The sequence below is a fragment of the Zosterops lateralis genome, assembly GCF_965231275.1.
Source record: "Zosterops lateralis genome assembly, chromosome: 1".
Lineage (NCBI taxonomy): Eukaryota > Metazoa > Chordata > Aves > Passeriformes > Zosteropidae > Zosterops > Zosterops lateralis.
The window spans coordinates 63,842,393-63,857,327 of NC_139762.1; the positions used below are offsets into that span (position 1 = coordinate 63,842,393).

General features: G+C 42.1%; 1 protein-coding gene across 14 annotated transcripts in view; it reads right to left on the reverse strand.

Moving 5' to 3' along the window:
• ATXN1 (ataxin 1) overlaps positions 1-14,935 on the reverse strand; it is a 214,799-nt gene that overhangs the window by 145,366 nt on the left and 54,498 nt on the right. For 13 of the 14 annotated variants that reach the window (XM_083856487.1, XM_083856489.1, XM_083856485.1 and 10 more), the window contains one exon: positions 8,414-8,536. The gene's annotated coding sequence lies outside the window, so the exon portion shown is untranslated. Of the gene's footprint in view, positions 1-8,413; positions 9,059-14,935 lie in introns of those variants that run through there. The other variant, XM_083856483.1, reaches the window with a different exon arrangement.

Consider the following 14,935-nt stretch of genomic DNA (forward strand, 5'->3'; position numbering starts at 1 on the left):
CACAGATCTTCCATTTACAACCACTTTAACCTGTCTTCCCCCTCACATTTCTTTTCAGCAGTTTCATATTTCACACATTCACTCTGACACATTAGAATATGCATGATACAGGCCACTTCCGCAAGTTAAAAAAACCCGAACCCGTTCAGAGTTAAAATTTCACTCATCGTAACCCCAGGGATTTTGCCAAGAACAGCTGACAACACTGTTTATCTTAAACATACCGCATCACTTAGGTAACAGTAGTACCCCCACAATTCTTTGTCCTTAGTATTTCTACTCTCAGCATCCTGCTAAAATACATTAAATACATTATCCTTGGTTTTCAAACCGAGGCAAAGGCAGAAGGATGCTGTGGTTCAACAAGTGCTTCAAGCTGCTCCAAGTTTCCCAAATCACTGATCATTTGTTTTGTCAGGCAACTTCCCTGGAAACAGCTGATAAAACACAGAAATAATTAAGCAAAAAACTCATCACAACATAATGAAACAGCACGATAGTGAGATCTTCATGCTGAAGATGCAACACCTCTCTATCAGACACCTCCTGCCTGTCGCTATGGATTCTTCAATAAAGCTCATGTAATGTTACAAAAATGCATAGAAACATAGAACGATTTTTGTCATCCGACACAACTCTGTTTTGTTCTGGACTTTGAAGAAATCACAGTTCAAGCACACAGACGTTCTTTGGAGAGCTGCCCTCAATGCTAAAAATGGCAATGGAATTGCACAAGGCAGGGGGGAGGGGAGGGAAGAAAATTCCAAGAAAACTTTGACTCATCCATTGTAATTCATCAGGTTTTTGGAGCAGAGAATGGAATGCCGTCAAGCTAAAATTGACAGAGCTATTTTCTGATCTCTAAGTGATGTCAATACTTCACAAATCCACAAGTGCTGGGAAAATTTTTCTCTGCAAAATTCTAAGAATGACTCTTAAAATTTGTTGGGTTGGGGAGGGGAACCCAGAGCTAAAAGAGGTACTTGAAATTAAACTCCTACGTAGGTGTGTTTTTGAATACTGAGAGTATTAGGCTTCGCAGCTTTTTGCTATCTGTGACTCAGACTTGCTGCCACAGGTGTCAAGTGATCAGGGACTTAACTGGAGCTCTGCAGAAACCTGCTGCTTTGTGATTATTTTTTCAACTATATGTTAAAAAATTCACCCTCAACACAGACAAAAAGCAAGCTTTTCCACTCAGTACAGACCTGAATCTCCCCAGTTACCAGATTTTACTGTCCTGTCAACTTTAACCCAGCAAAGCAGATTTTTCCGGTTTTCTATTGTTTAATTCTTAAGGGTTTTAGAACCACATCATGTCCACCATGGTTTTCAGAACAACACGATGTCAACTAAATCTAACAGGCAAAACTACTTCAATAAAGTTCTGAGAATAACACATCTACTCTGGCACGCCAACACACTATTTTTAATTGAAGCTCATTAAAGATGTAATAGAAGAAAAATTATATTCACTTCCAGCACTGTTCCATCAATGCAGTGAGATAATCATGCTGCTGTGCCGTACATAAAGCAATATTTATGAGTAGTGGTTTAGGTAATTTAATGGAAAGGCAGAAAGCAATGATTCATTCCTTGTTCTATCTGTTGCTGAAAAATGACTTTTGCCAATTGCAGGGCCCAAGCAGACACACAGAGAGATTGGTTTCAAATGTTAGTAAAACAGAGACCTGGAAAATGAAAAGAGACAAGTCAGTCAAAATGCCGAACAAAAGGAAAAAATCTGGATTACAGATGAGAATTACTTTACAGAGCAGCATACAAATGCAGGCCTCTGAAGTAATTTAAACCAAATGTAGATTGAAACTGAAGTAATTTAGTGAGTCAGCACAGTAACAGGACACTAAAATTACATGTGAGAAAAGCGCAATCTTTTTTGTATAGCACACTGTATTTTATTCCAAATTTACCCGAAAACAAACTAATTGTCTCCTTTGTGTTGTACTTTCTTCATTTCCTTTGGACTCAGCCTCTACCTTCCAGAAAGAAACAAACTTTGTGCAGGCTGACTAGTTGTGAGCTCTAATTCTAGGACTTGAATTTCCCTTTCACAAAAGTTTCATCTCCAAACCATGACCACATTAATAAACAATCATTGGCATGAACACTACTGACCCGCTTCCAAGTTATGATTACTTTCCTCTGAATTTTTTTTATTTTTTTAAATTAACAGTTAAAACCAAAACTGCAGAGAATCATTACAGGTTCTGCCTCCCAGATTCTGACATCCCAGAGGTTTCAGTCACCTACAGCTTGGTGCAGATGGAGACTTCAGTGCTAAATATGCCCACCATCAGTCAAAGAAAGGCTTTGCTTTCTATCTGCCTCAAATATTTTTAAAAACCGTAACTGTTTTTAAACTTAAAAAGCAATCTTCATCTTATTCTTGCCTCATACTTTCAAAAAAATGTAATTCTGTGAAAGCCACAACAATTGCTTCAACAGAGACTGCTATTCTCTGAAGTACTTTCTCAGATAGATTTGTATGGACAGACGCGGGTAGAAATGAATACTCCAAAAATATCCACAATAGATAACAAGCAGCGTCTAGAAACAAAAAATGCAGTCCAAAAAACCAACCATGTACTGCAAATGCAGCTAAAATTGGAATGAATGCCTACAGTAGCAACAGCACAGGAAGAGCAAAATGTTATTGTACATTACTGGCCTGCAGCCCACAATTACAAAAAATACTGAAGTATTCCACAGTAACAGCGTAAAATATTATCATTTCAAACAAGCAGCTGCAGCACCCTGCCCACAGCAGCCACGTCGCAGAGAGCCAGGGGAGGAGAGGGCTGCCAAAGGACTCCTACTGCAGAGGGAGAGTGGGCCACGGGGTTGGTGAACCCTTGGGACACCTTTTCCTCACACCCACGGCTCCATGAGGACACAAAGGAACACTGCTCAGCAGCAAAATGCTTCCACATGGGCTCCAGCTGTGGAGCCCTCCAGCAGAAGCATGATGCTCACTGTGCACTCTCCCTCTTGCTGTAGTGTGCCCTTCTGACAAATCTGCATTTTCACATTGTCTTGGCTTCAATAAAATCTCCCCTATTCTAGCATCCCTGCACTAATGCCTGTGTACCCGGCCCCCTCTACACCCAGCCAAGAGGTTTTAACTGTGGCTTAGCCAGGGGCTCCCAAAGCAGGGACTGGCATACACTGCCATGAGAGGGGCTTGCATTTGCATCCCCAGACAGCAAGCAGTCGCTCCACTGCACATCAGCAAAAGGGGAGACAACAGGCACACAGGTTTATCAGCAATGCTTGTGTCCATTGCTGCACCCAAGGATGGCCAGCCAGAAGGCAGTCCTCCTACCACAGCAAACAGAAAACCCCAAAAAGCAACAGGTAAGTCCGTCTGCTCACTGGCATGCACTGCACACTAATGAATAGCCCTAAGCTAGCATTTTTAGGAATAACACCTACCACATTTGGGCTCTATGCGGATCATAAAAAAAGGCCATCTAAGAAGCCATATGTTTTCTGCAAACTTAATGCTCTTGCAGAACAAGCAATCAGAGGAAAAGCAAAGCAGAAACCTGAACTAGTGCAGTATCCTGGTTTCAGCTGAGATAATTTTCTTCCTGGTAGTTTGCAAGTTTTGTGGGTTTTGGATTTAGCATGAGTATAACGTTAATAACACACGCATAGCTGCTCAGTAGTCAAGGACTTTTCCTAAGTCAAGGACTTGCCATTTTCCCACATTCTGCCAGCAAAGAAGAGCACAAGAAGCTAGGAGGGAGCTTGACCAGGACAGCTGGCTTGAACTGGCCAAAGGGATATTCAATACAATAGAGCATCCTGCTCAATCTGTCAGCTGGGAGAGTTGTCCAGGAGAGGCTGATGGCTGCTCAGGGACAGGCTGGGTATCAGTCAGAGGGTGGTGAGCAGGGTGCTGTGTATCACTTGTCTTCCTTGTGTTTTATCTCTCTTTCTCTTCTGGTTGCCTCCCTTTTCATTACATCATCATCATTATTACCATTGCCACTACTATTGTTATTATTGTTGCTGTTATATAATTATTAATGTTCTTATCTCACCACATGGGTTTTACCTACTTCTTTCCCAATTCTCTTACCCATCTCACTGTGGGGGTGCAGGGAGTGAGTGGCTGTATAGTACTTTGTTGTTATCTGGGGTCAAGCCATGACACTCATGCTTCCTATACAGCCTGCAAATTGTACAGACAAAACTGCAAAACCTGAGCTTTGCCTCAGCTGCCAATACTGCCTCAGGTATTTGGCCTCTCCCCACAGTCCAACAAGCCTGAAGTTAAGTTTGAAATACACAAACACTGTTGGGACACCTTTTAGAGATATTAGAATCATGATGAAAACTGTTTCTCATGCAGCCAACCAGAGATACGATGTTTTCAGGAGGGAGCAAATTAACTGCCATTCCTAAATATTTCCCAGTTCACCTGCACTTCTCATCCTTCCCACACCAGATTTTCTCTGCCAAATACAAAGGAGATTGTTGAGCATATATGTGCAATATATATGCAATAAACTGCAGTAATATATGCACTAGGTTGAAAGACTGCATTTTTGTCTCCTTATAAGCAATTCATTGGATTAAGGATTCAAAGTCCCACAGGGAGTACTGCAAATACATATTAAGTCTCTGGGTGCTGGATTTGACTCTGATGTATGTAACAGATGTGTAAAGCAACACATACCCAGATGCCTCTCTAGTAAATGCACAGCTAGAGACTGGAAAGTCCTAAAAACGTTTTGCCCAAGGGCAAAAGAAAAGTGAGAGAATAAAACCAGAACCACATATCTAGGAAGAAAAGAAAAAAATTAGGCTTTATGGATTTCTTATCTACAATGCTGAAATTTTTCATGTCTGTAATTCAGCTATGGTATCTCAAGAGAAGACTTTTCAGGAGGTGGAAGTCCAGACACTGTGGCCTGATTTGCTCCATGCCAGGGTGATAAACCATTTCTTGACGTCTTTGAAATTTCAGGGTCCTACCTCCAGAGCATCCACTATGATTTCAAAGACTTTCATGCAGAAGAATGATCTAATTCCTTAGAAGAAAAAAATTACTCAGAAAAAAAAGCATATAGCTGTATAACAGTCACCACCACAGAGGCCTTTCTCCTTTCCCTGAGTTGGTATGTCCTGGCCACAGTGGCTAGGAGGAAATAGCTGCTGTGCTTTTGCAATAACCTTCTAAGGCAGAGGAGAATGGTGAGTGAGGAAAAAGTCAAAAACTTGTTTAAAAGCCTCAGTTTAAAATTTCTGGCTACTCCCATTTCATGAAGTAACTTAAAACCACTCTCTGCTAGAAACTGTGTGAACCACTGACTTTAGATCTGGATCCTGCTTTTTGCAAAGCTGCTGGTGGGCTTGGATCCAAGGCTTTGGTTCAAGCTCTTATGTACTCCATACTGAAATGACTTATACCATACGTCCTTTATAATAAATAGCCTCACAGCGAGGAAGGACAATATTGGCACAGTTCATTTTTACATCACTCTTTTGAAAGTTTAGGGAAGGCACTGGAAACATTACAGCTTTCAAATATTTTGCCTTACGTGGTTTATAGGCAGCATAGTGAAAGGCTGTGGAAGCTTCACCTATTTTCTTGGGACATGCAGTGTGGCAGTGTGAGTCCCAGGCAGTGCTCACCAGAGCCACGGGCATGGTGGCACAGGCATGGCCACATCTCAGCACAGTGCTGCCCTGCACTGTGCCACTGCACTCTCCTGCCTCCCTGCAGTGAACGTCTCCATTCTCTGTCCCCACCACCTCCTCTTTACAAAGGCTCACACACACACATACTGAAACAAAAGAATAATTCCATTATGTGCCTGGCAGCCTGTGCACTTTCCTTCTGATTCACAATAGCGGCGCCCCATTGAAAAGATCCATATACAGGGGGTGGGGAAAAAAAAATCTTAACAAGTCTCTAGCAAGCACACATATTACTAAAGCCTCATTTCCACTTAACACAAGTTGCTTTGGGATCTAATGCAGCTGATTTGAAGGGAAAATACAAACAAACAAAGTCTTCTTCCATTAGCCAGGGCAGGGGGTGGGGAAATCAAACCAGTGCCATCTTTGTTGAAGAGCTCCACAAAACTAATGGTTCAGGAGAGCTGAGGAGCATGGTCAGGGGACAATTTGTGACTGATCACTGCCATCTGAACATGGCATGCTGACAGCTGAACGAAGAGGAAAACAAAAAAGGCGTGTGTTTAATCTGGGCAGGCTCGGTCCCCTGTGTTCACTCTCAGTGAAAAATACAAAGCAGGAGAGAGTCCGTCTCTCTGCCTGCTCAGCTCAGCACCCACGTAACTCCCTGGCATATACCACAGGACCTTCTCCAAGCACACAAATGAGGGCATTGTTTCTTCACATGCTGAAAAAAATAAGAAAGGAGAAGGATAGCGGTACAATTTAATATATCCTAAAATGGATCTTTTGGCACCAAAGAGGTTCCCTCTAATACTCTGACAATGAGCTCCCGCACTCTCCAATACAAAGACAGCTAAAAACAACCTCAACGATTTTCTGAGTGTAACATAGGGCTGATAAAATTATTATAAAGGCCACACAGATGCTACAAAATACCTTGTCCTGAACATCAACATGCACTTCTTCAGAGAGCAAAAAGAAGGAAATTGTGAAAGGAAAACCATGCACATTATCCTGGCCTGATGTCAATGAAAAGAAGGTAACAATAAAAGCATTTTGATTTATGCTTCACAGAACCAAGAAGGAATCTTTGCCTCCAAGAGAGTCCAAGGGATGGACACAAAGCAAAAGTGGGCTGAGAGTGATCACACAGCAGAGCAATTCTTTCTCATTGATTTGGCCAAGACTGTCACCTACACCTGAAACCAGAGAGCAAGGCATCTCCCCACCTCAGCCTTCAAACAGGTTTGCATTAATACCTCATTTCACAATTACAAAAATTGCCTCAGATTCCTGCTGAAAGAGTCCTATATTCCTGTTTGGGCACAGTCTCTAGTGCAAGACCTGCACATAAAAAGGAGTTGGCTACACTGATTTGAAAAACTTTTGACCATTGCAGAAAATTCAGTACAAATATCTACAGGACCACTACAATTTCCCAAGCAATGGCTCCCATCCACCAACCAGAAAGGAAATATGTAGCTCCCTGCAGTGAGTCTGTTGATTTCAAAAGAAACTTAATAGCTCTGCTCCTACAAAGCAAATACAGAGCAATCACCAGGGTTCGGCTATGCTCTTCTCTCTTCTGAAATCTGGTAAGCAACATATGTCTGCAAATGCCACTTGCTAAAAGGTTTTGATTCTCTGCACATTTGTGGGAACACATACCCTGCTTTTTCCAGGTTATATTCCACGTGTCTTTGATTCTGCAGATTCCTAACAGCTTTGTCTCTGCACAATTGTGGGGCAGAACAGAGTAAATAACTTAAAATCTTTATTTAAGAAAGATGCTGGTGGTTTTTAGTGTTCATTTATGCAACATTTTCATTGGTTAGAAGTTTTACAACTGTAGCATTTTCTCCTTTCTAGATTCAAGTATGATTCTTTTCTAATGAAAAATAAATAAATAAATAAATAAATAAATAAATAAATAAATAAATAGAAGACTAGAGAGAAAAGATGAGCTTCTCCTTGTGCCTCGTCATTGTCTGTATTTTAAAAAATCAACTCTGGACAACACAATTCAGCCTGAGTCAGGGAACTCTTAGTTCAGCTGCGATTCAAATATCCAAGTGCAATTTGCAACTCTGGTTATGAAAGGGGACATTATTTTCTTTATACATTTAACTCAATTTGTTCGAAGACACACTGTGTTGAAGCAATTACTGCAGACGTATTATTAAAGCTGGTGTAGAATTCACAGGCTCTGCTAAGAAGTTAAGAAGTTTGGTATTTCAATGAGGTGTTTAAATATAAAAATGAGAACTATGTATTTAATATAAAAATATCACTGAAGAATGCTGTAAAATCAGATTACTCATGACATTATCACCAACAGTAAGAGATCTGTATATGCATTTTTCTGGCTGTGTGTTGTATGTTCTTCAATAGCTTTCTTCAATAGTTCCCATATGATATAGATTCCAAACTAGGAAATATTTAGGCTCATGCCTAACTTTCAGGGAGAATAGCCTCATTGATTTAAACAGGGTTTAACCCTTATAAATGTCAGAATGATTGCCTGTTTGTGGGATTTGAACTCAAGGGGCCCATTTTCAAAAAGATAAGTGCATTACGTATTTTTACTGCTGTTTCTGGGTTTGCCATTACAGTTCTCTCCCTCCCTCTCCTGCCTGTTTTTATTGCCTTCAACAACAATATCATGACACTCTGAGGTAAATAATGATTAATTTAATTACAAACTAACTATAACTTATGACAAGACCCCCCAATCACTTACCTCAAATCATGAGTGTTTCAAGATGCAATTGTTAATCTCCTTTTCCCTCCCCTCTTACAGGAGATGTTGTAGACTTTTTTTTCTGGTATTTTGCATTAAAACTCTTCCCCTGTGCTCCAGGATCTTAAACAAAAACAAAAAAAGAAACACTCAGAATGAAAATGTCATTTGAAGCAATTGGTGGGTGGGTCAGGGGAAATCCCTGACCTTTTTTGCATGTATATTTCATTATCTAAAGCAAGTGCGGTAACTTCCTCCAGCAGCAGCTCTTCTGTGGGCTGTACTTAAAAAAAAAATAAATTAAAAGACCCAACTGAACACAAAAAAAACCCCAAAAAACAAACAAAAAAAAAATCTCACTGGTTTAGACCACTCAAAAACATGGCATTTTAAAAATCTGTAAGATAGCACACTACAAAATATTCATTTAAAGCACAATCCAGGATATACCAGACTCTAAATTTATGACAGTGAAAATGAAAGAAAACGCAGAACACAAACCAGAAGAAAAATCATTATGTAAAGTATTAAACTGCTACACAGTTTTATTATTGCTATCACTCTTATTATCACTAATAAAACATAGATGGCCCTCTCCCTCAGTCTTCACTGAGTTCCTGTAGTATTTCTGGAGTAGCAGCGTGGGGGAAGTAGTAGCCGTGCTGGAGAAGCAATGCAGCATTAGCACTACAAAACCCAGCCCAGCTGTCAAGAGAGGAAGGAAGGGAGGAGGAGCGACAAAAGCAAATGAGTTAAGAGTAACTGGCAGGTCTCTAATACAATCAATTCTGACATTCTCCACCATCACCAAAAAAGGTCTGAAGGGTTTTGAATTTTCAGCGAGTGCTGCTACCAGCACAGTTTCTCACCGCCCCCTGTTTCACCCTCCTCCCTCTCCCATACCTGCAGCAAGGCTTGGCCAAGAGCCAGCCGAGTACGTAAGACTCCAAACCAGGCCCTGTCAGCAGGAAAACACTGCCAGCCAGTGCAGAGTTCATGTTCCCTCTGAGAGTGTGGTCTTGCATTTGCATGGCCTCTCTGGATTACAACCATCCCAGTTATTTCTCTACAAACAATTTTTAGGGCCAACAACCACATTCATTTTTGCTCTGTAAAAAGCCTGGAAGAAACTGTTCCCAGGGTTACACCTGTGGCCACCTCCACTGAAGCCAACAAATTTATACAACATGACAACGAGAGGATTCGACCTTGTGGGCATCTAAGCCAGAACACTTTGATTTTCTTCCTTGGCTAAAACAGACAGCTCTGAATAATTTTCCCCTTGCTTTTAGTTAAGAAATGAAGACAATATTCACAGCCTTCTGCAGCTGTATATACCTCAAAATGGACAACTTTTCCAAAACTGGTCAAAAATTCAAAAAGTACAGCTTTCTACACCGCAGCATATTCCCACACACACCCTGGAGGAAAACAACCCAAAACTTGACGCAGACCACAACACACAAAGAAGGAGGACCTTGACACCTGTACAAAGGCTGTGCCTATGTCACCACTCCTCAAAGCTGCTTATGGTACAAAATACTCTGCTTAAATTAGCCTGGGCCCCTACTCCACTGTGCTTATTCACACTGACGTGGTGCTGCCTCTTCCTTCAAGGAGCCTGCTCTCACTCAACACCAGTGAAGCTGCAACAGCCAAGCCTACTACAGCAGGAAGCGGACAAAGCCCTCTAACTCTGTGACACAAATCCAGAGAAGGCTGCAAGTTCAAAGTGAAATGAGGACAGTCTGTCCATGACTCATGCCACCTAGAAACCATTCTTAATTTTAGGAAAAGTGCAAGAGGGATTATTTTACCAAGCGTCACGCTGCCGAATCGACTAGGTTCTGCCTCTCATTTTTTCCCCAGCTCAAACATAAGATGGCCAAAGATCAAAATCAGCATAAAATCCTCCTGTTCTTACTTTAAATACTTACATTTTTAATGCTCTGTTTAAAGAATCAAATAAAGTTTGATGGACAGATTTCCAGCTATCCTCCAGGCTTTTCTGCAGGACCTATGGGCGAATGCTATGTGACACTTCCTGAAAGGCTGAAATAGCTCTGAATGACACTTGAGCTTCTATAGTACAACTACGGCATGACAGTTTGGCTCCTAATGCACATTGTCACTTAACCCAAATTTTCCCCTGCCTCAATTTCCCCAGCCTCTACAGCAAAAATAAGAGTATTCTCCCATCTCAGGAGGCTGATGCAAGGAACACAACACGCATGCTGATTTAGTGGATAATCTGGAAACAAGGAGAAAGCTGTAGAAAGTTATAGATCTCTTAACTCAGGCTGAAACTTCACATACCCAGAAAAAGACCCTGCAAACCAAAATAAGGAGTGAGTCATCAGTCTGTCCCTCTGAAACCGTTTTGCTGGATAGTCATTTTACTAGTACAACTCTCTTCTCCAGGGTGCTCCCAGCAAGCGTGGGGGACACTGAATGGATTCACTGTATTCACACAACAGCTTTACAGCTGCTGAAAAAAGGCCTATTGTAGGCCTGCATTTTACTATCTCGAGTAGCATACATAAAGTTGCTGTACAGCTTCCATTACCCATCTGATCCTTACAGAAACAGGAGCAACAAATCAGGGTTTGTCAAAAGAAAATAGATTTAACTGTGATGGAGGAAATAGTCTGTTTTTTAAAAAAAACAGAAGTAACAATTTATATATCAGAGGATAAAACGCTAAAAATTCAGTGTAGCAAAAATACTTTAAACTCATTCTGCCCTCTTTTTTTTTTTTTTTGCTACAACATGTATCTGTGAGCCAAATTCAAATTTCACCATCAGAAAGGAGCACCAGGCCTGCCATACATCTGTGCTCTTCCTGCAGTCACTGTCTACTCAGGGCTTGCACCTCCATCCATTTATAATATTTTCTCAGTAACCGAAATAGTATCAAAACCAACAGTGAACTCTTAAAAACAGAATTTTTGGGTCACACTTTAGAAAGACGCACTCAACAGCCAGATAATCCTGGACTTTGAAAAAAATGTGAGTAGATCTGAGAGCCCCTTTCTAAACGTCTTGATTCTTCTTGTAGTGTCTGTGGAGTCAGGGAAAAAGGACAGTCCTGAATTAGGCACATTCCTCTTAGTATTTGACTATTCCACTCTCCCCCTTCTGGAGAAATGAATGCAGCTTCAAACAAATTAAAGGAATATTTTGTCAGCTCCTTCACTCCTCCTGGTGCAATAAATGAAGCGGTGCTTGGCTTCTCTAGCTGCCAGCAGAGGCAGGTCTGAAGTACAAATCTTCCTTCCTCCTGCCATACACACAGCATTAACCCTGCCAGCTGCAAAGATGCCAAATTCAGCCAGGGCTATTCAGCAGCCTATCCCAGCTGCAGCATGTACTACTACTAACCCCCAGGAATTAAATGATGGTTGATCAGCACACATCTCCCCAAAACACAGCACTTCCCTCAAAAGCAACGAGATTGGACGAAAGTTACAGGATCAACTTCTCTGCCTTCTGGCTTCAGAGCCACAGGAACACAACAGGTGCTGTGCTGCTCTGCACTCAAAGGCAGAAATATTTTGCTTTTCAGTGAAGGCTAAGACAGGCACTACCCTTTGTTTTGCCAGCTTGGGACTTAAAGAAAATACCAAGAGTGTAGCAGCTTAAGAAAATATCAGCAGGAGGATGCCTTTTTTCCCCCAGTTCTTCCTTCATTTCACAGTGGGGCCTCTCTCAAAAGACCAACGGAGCTGAATGGACAGAGACGATTTTTCCATTCTAGGTAAATTGCATGTTCACTATGGTAGCATGACTTGACTGTGATCAAAACTGACGAAAAACCACAGCAATGGAAACAAAGACTCAAGTAAAGAGAGAAATGAAACCCCAAGACAAGCTACAGAGAAAGACTCATCTCTTATTTCTGGATTCGGACAGGCTTGCCTACCTCCAAGCCTGGGGGGCAGATAGGACAGCCAACGTCCCTTGCCATCCCCAGGGCAAGCAGTTGTGGGGTGGGCCTGGGCAATAGTAGTACTATTGCACATGACAGGAGAGAGCTAAGGCCAGTTGAGAACAGTGGATTGCTAAAATACTATCTCATTTTGGAATGAGCTATGAGAGATGAAGAAATGACAGCACCAGGCTCTCTGCACACCTCTCGCAATGCGGACAGGAACTCTTCCCCCAGATCTCACAGGAATGGACCTACTACCCTGCCTTGCCTCTGCCAAGGGTCTGGCAGGCTCAGGCACATGTTCATACATGCTATTTACTCCCTTACTTCTGCTCCCACACACACTGTGAACTCCTCTCTTTTCTTAAGAGCCAGAGTGACTTTATTGCATGATTTTTGGACTACAACTACCAGCCCACGCTCACTGCCCCCATGCCTTGATGCCACCTGTTTATCATTACAAGGTGACACAGAGCCATGCTTTCCCCCACTTACCCTGAGGCCTGTCATGTCTTTCCAAGTCATAAGGCCCCAGTCTCCTCAGGTGCTGACCTCAGGCTCTCCCTGGCACCCTAAGTGCCTCCTTTATCCCAGCATGAAGGTCTGAGAGAGACAGACTGCATGACAAGTCAGTGGCTTCATCCCTTGGCAGCAACCCTGCCATATGACTGCCTGTGCTCAGAGGCACAGCCCTCCTTGGCTCAGGACCCCTGAAAACAAGGAATGCCAGTGGATGAAGAGCTGAATATCCTCCACCCACTCTTTCACTGGCCAAGCTGCTCTGAACAGTAACATTCATCCTCCCGTAAAAGTTCAGTGTGTTGCCCACAAAAAGCAGCAGGCAGGCAGGCATGCTTCTGCTAAAGAGCACTTATAGTTTAGAAAGAGACGTTAAGAAAATTAAATAAGGTGTGATATTGAATGTGAAGATACATTCTGGGTTCTTCAAAGGAAGGGTTCTAGAAAAACAATAGAAATTCCATGTTGTTTGGAACAGATGGGCCTCGTATTTTTTTCCTGTTGCCTTCTGCTTTACTTACTCATCTCACCTACCTTCTAGCTATATGAGGTTGTTTTTTGGGACCTAGTTGCTTGCTGCTATATAGAAAGATCTGAACAATCAACATTCTTTATACAATCATGTATCTCCAGTGACAGAGAGTACAGGACACTTCAGGACACTTCAGAAGAAACCTGTGATGACCTTTGTTGCAGGAAACTTTGGAGGCCTGACCATAAGCTGTTTTTAGAACAGAAATTTGACTAAGCCACAACCAGCCCAGCACCACTGTGGTTTGGTCTTACTTTTTGAGAATAGCAGGACTATGCCAGCAGCTAAAATCTTCCAGGCAGAAGAAGAAATGTTGTCCTCCACCTGAATTCAGTGAGTTGGTTGGCTACAAAGATTGGTTGGTTTTTTTGTAGTCAGACCTACTCTTTTAATCAAGAAGAGATGGGAAACTGAGAAAGACAAAGCTTTTCTGTAAGTCTAGTTCCAAACTTGTCTTTTGTAAAAAAAACCCGAAACACTGTACTCCTACTTCTGTCACCTCTACTTCCTTTCCTTCAGAGCAAGTCATAACATGAGCATTTCAGCAAATACCAGGTTTGGTTGTATGCTCCCTGGGCTGCCAGCTCTCAGATCCAGAAAGCAGGACTGTTACATCTGCCAGACTGGCTCTCACACCTACTGTCTCAGATAACATCATGTATTTTTTCAAGTCATGCTAGCAATAATATGACATTACACATCTCCTTCCCTCAGGGAAGGGAAGTGTGCCTCAGGACACACACCAAAAAGAGGCTGTACACCTTTAAATAAAGGATGCCCAGCCAGTGTCCTAGGATGGCTGAAAGCCTCAGTTGAGAGTAGTGTCTGTCTGAGTGCCCTCTGTGACTGAAGCTTACAAGTGCTGTCTCCACACGAGCACATGCTCACATCAGCAGGTCAAGTGCCAGCCGCTAGACACGGGTCATTACTGGTTAAGCATCTAATGTCCACTTGGCATTTTATAAGCTCCTTAAAGAAGATACAGTCCTTTCAGTAGAAGAATTCTTCTTTCTAACTTCTCAAAATGGCCTTCCTTCTTAGAAGCCTACTCACATCAACCTTCCCGTTTCAGTAATAATTATGAAGAAAAGGGAAGAAAGAACACAAAGAAAGAAAAATTATGAAACCTGTTTCACTAACTGGCACAACCGTACACAATCGGATCACTGAAATATGCCTTTCTTTCCATGCCTTCATCCCACTACATCCCTACAGGGCACAGCTACCTTCTGCTTTTGTTAGATCAAGCATGTAGCTTTTGAAGCAAGTCTCCAGATAATCCATTCTGCCTGGGCTTTCTGTTGTACTGTGGGGTGGTCCTGCAGCACATGAGCAAATCCCTCTTGGCAGGAATTAATAGAAGCATCATATTCCCCAGAGTGAGCAGCCAGCAGCACCAGACAGTTCAGAAGTAAAAGCAACCCCAGAACATGCCTAGTGCAAACCTCAGCATCCCAGCAGTTTTCACAGATTCTCTCTCCAGTCGGTCCACACGACTTTTTAATGTAGGCATGTTATGGTTTTCAAACCATGACAGGCA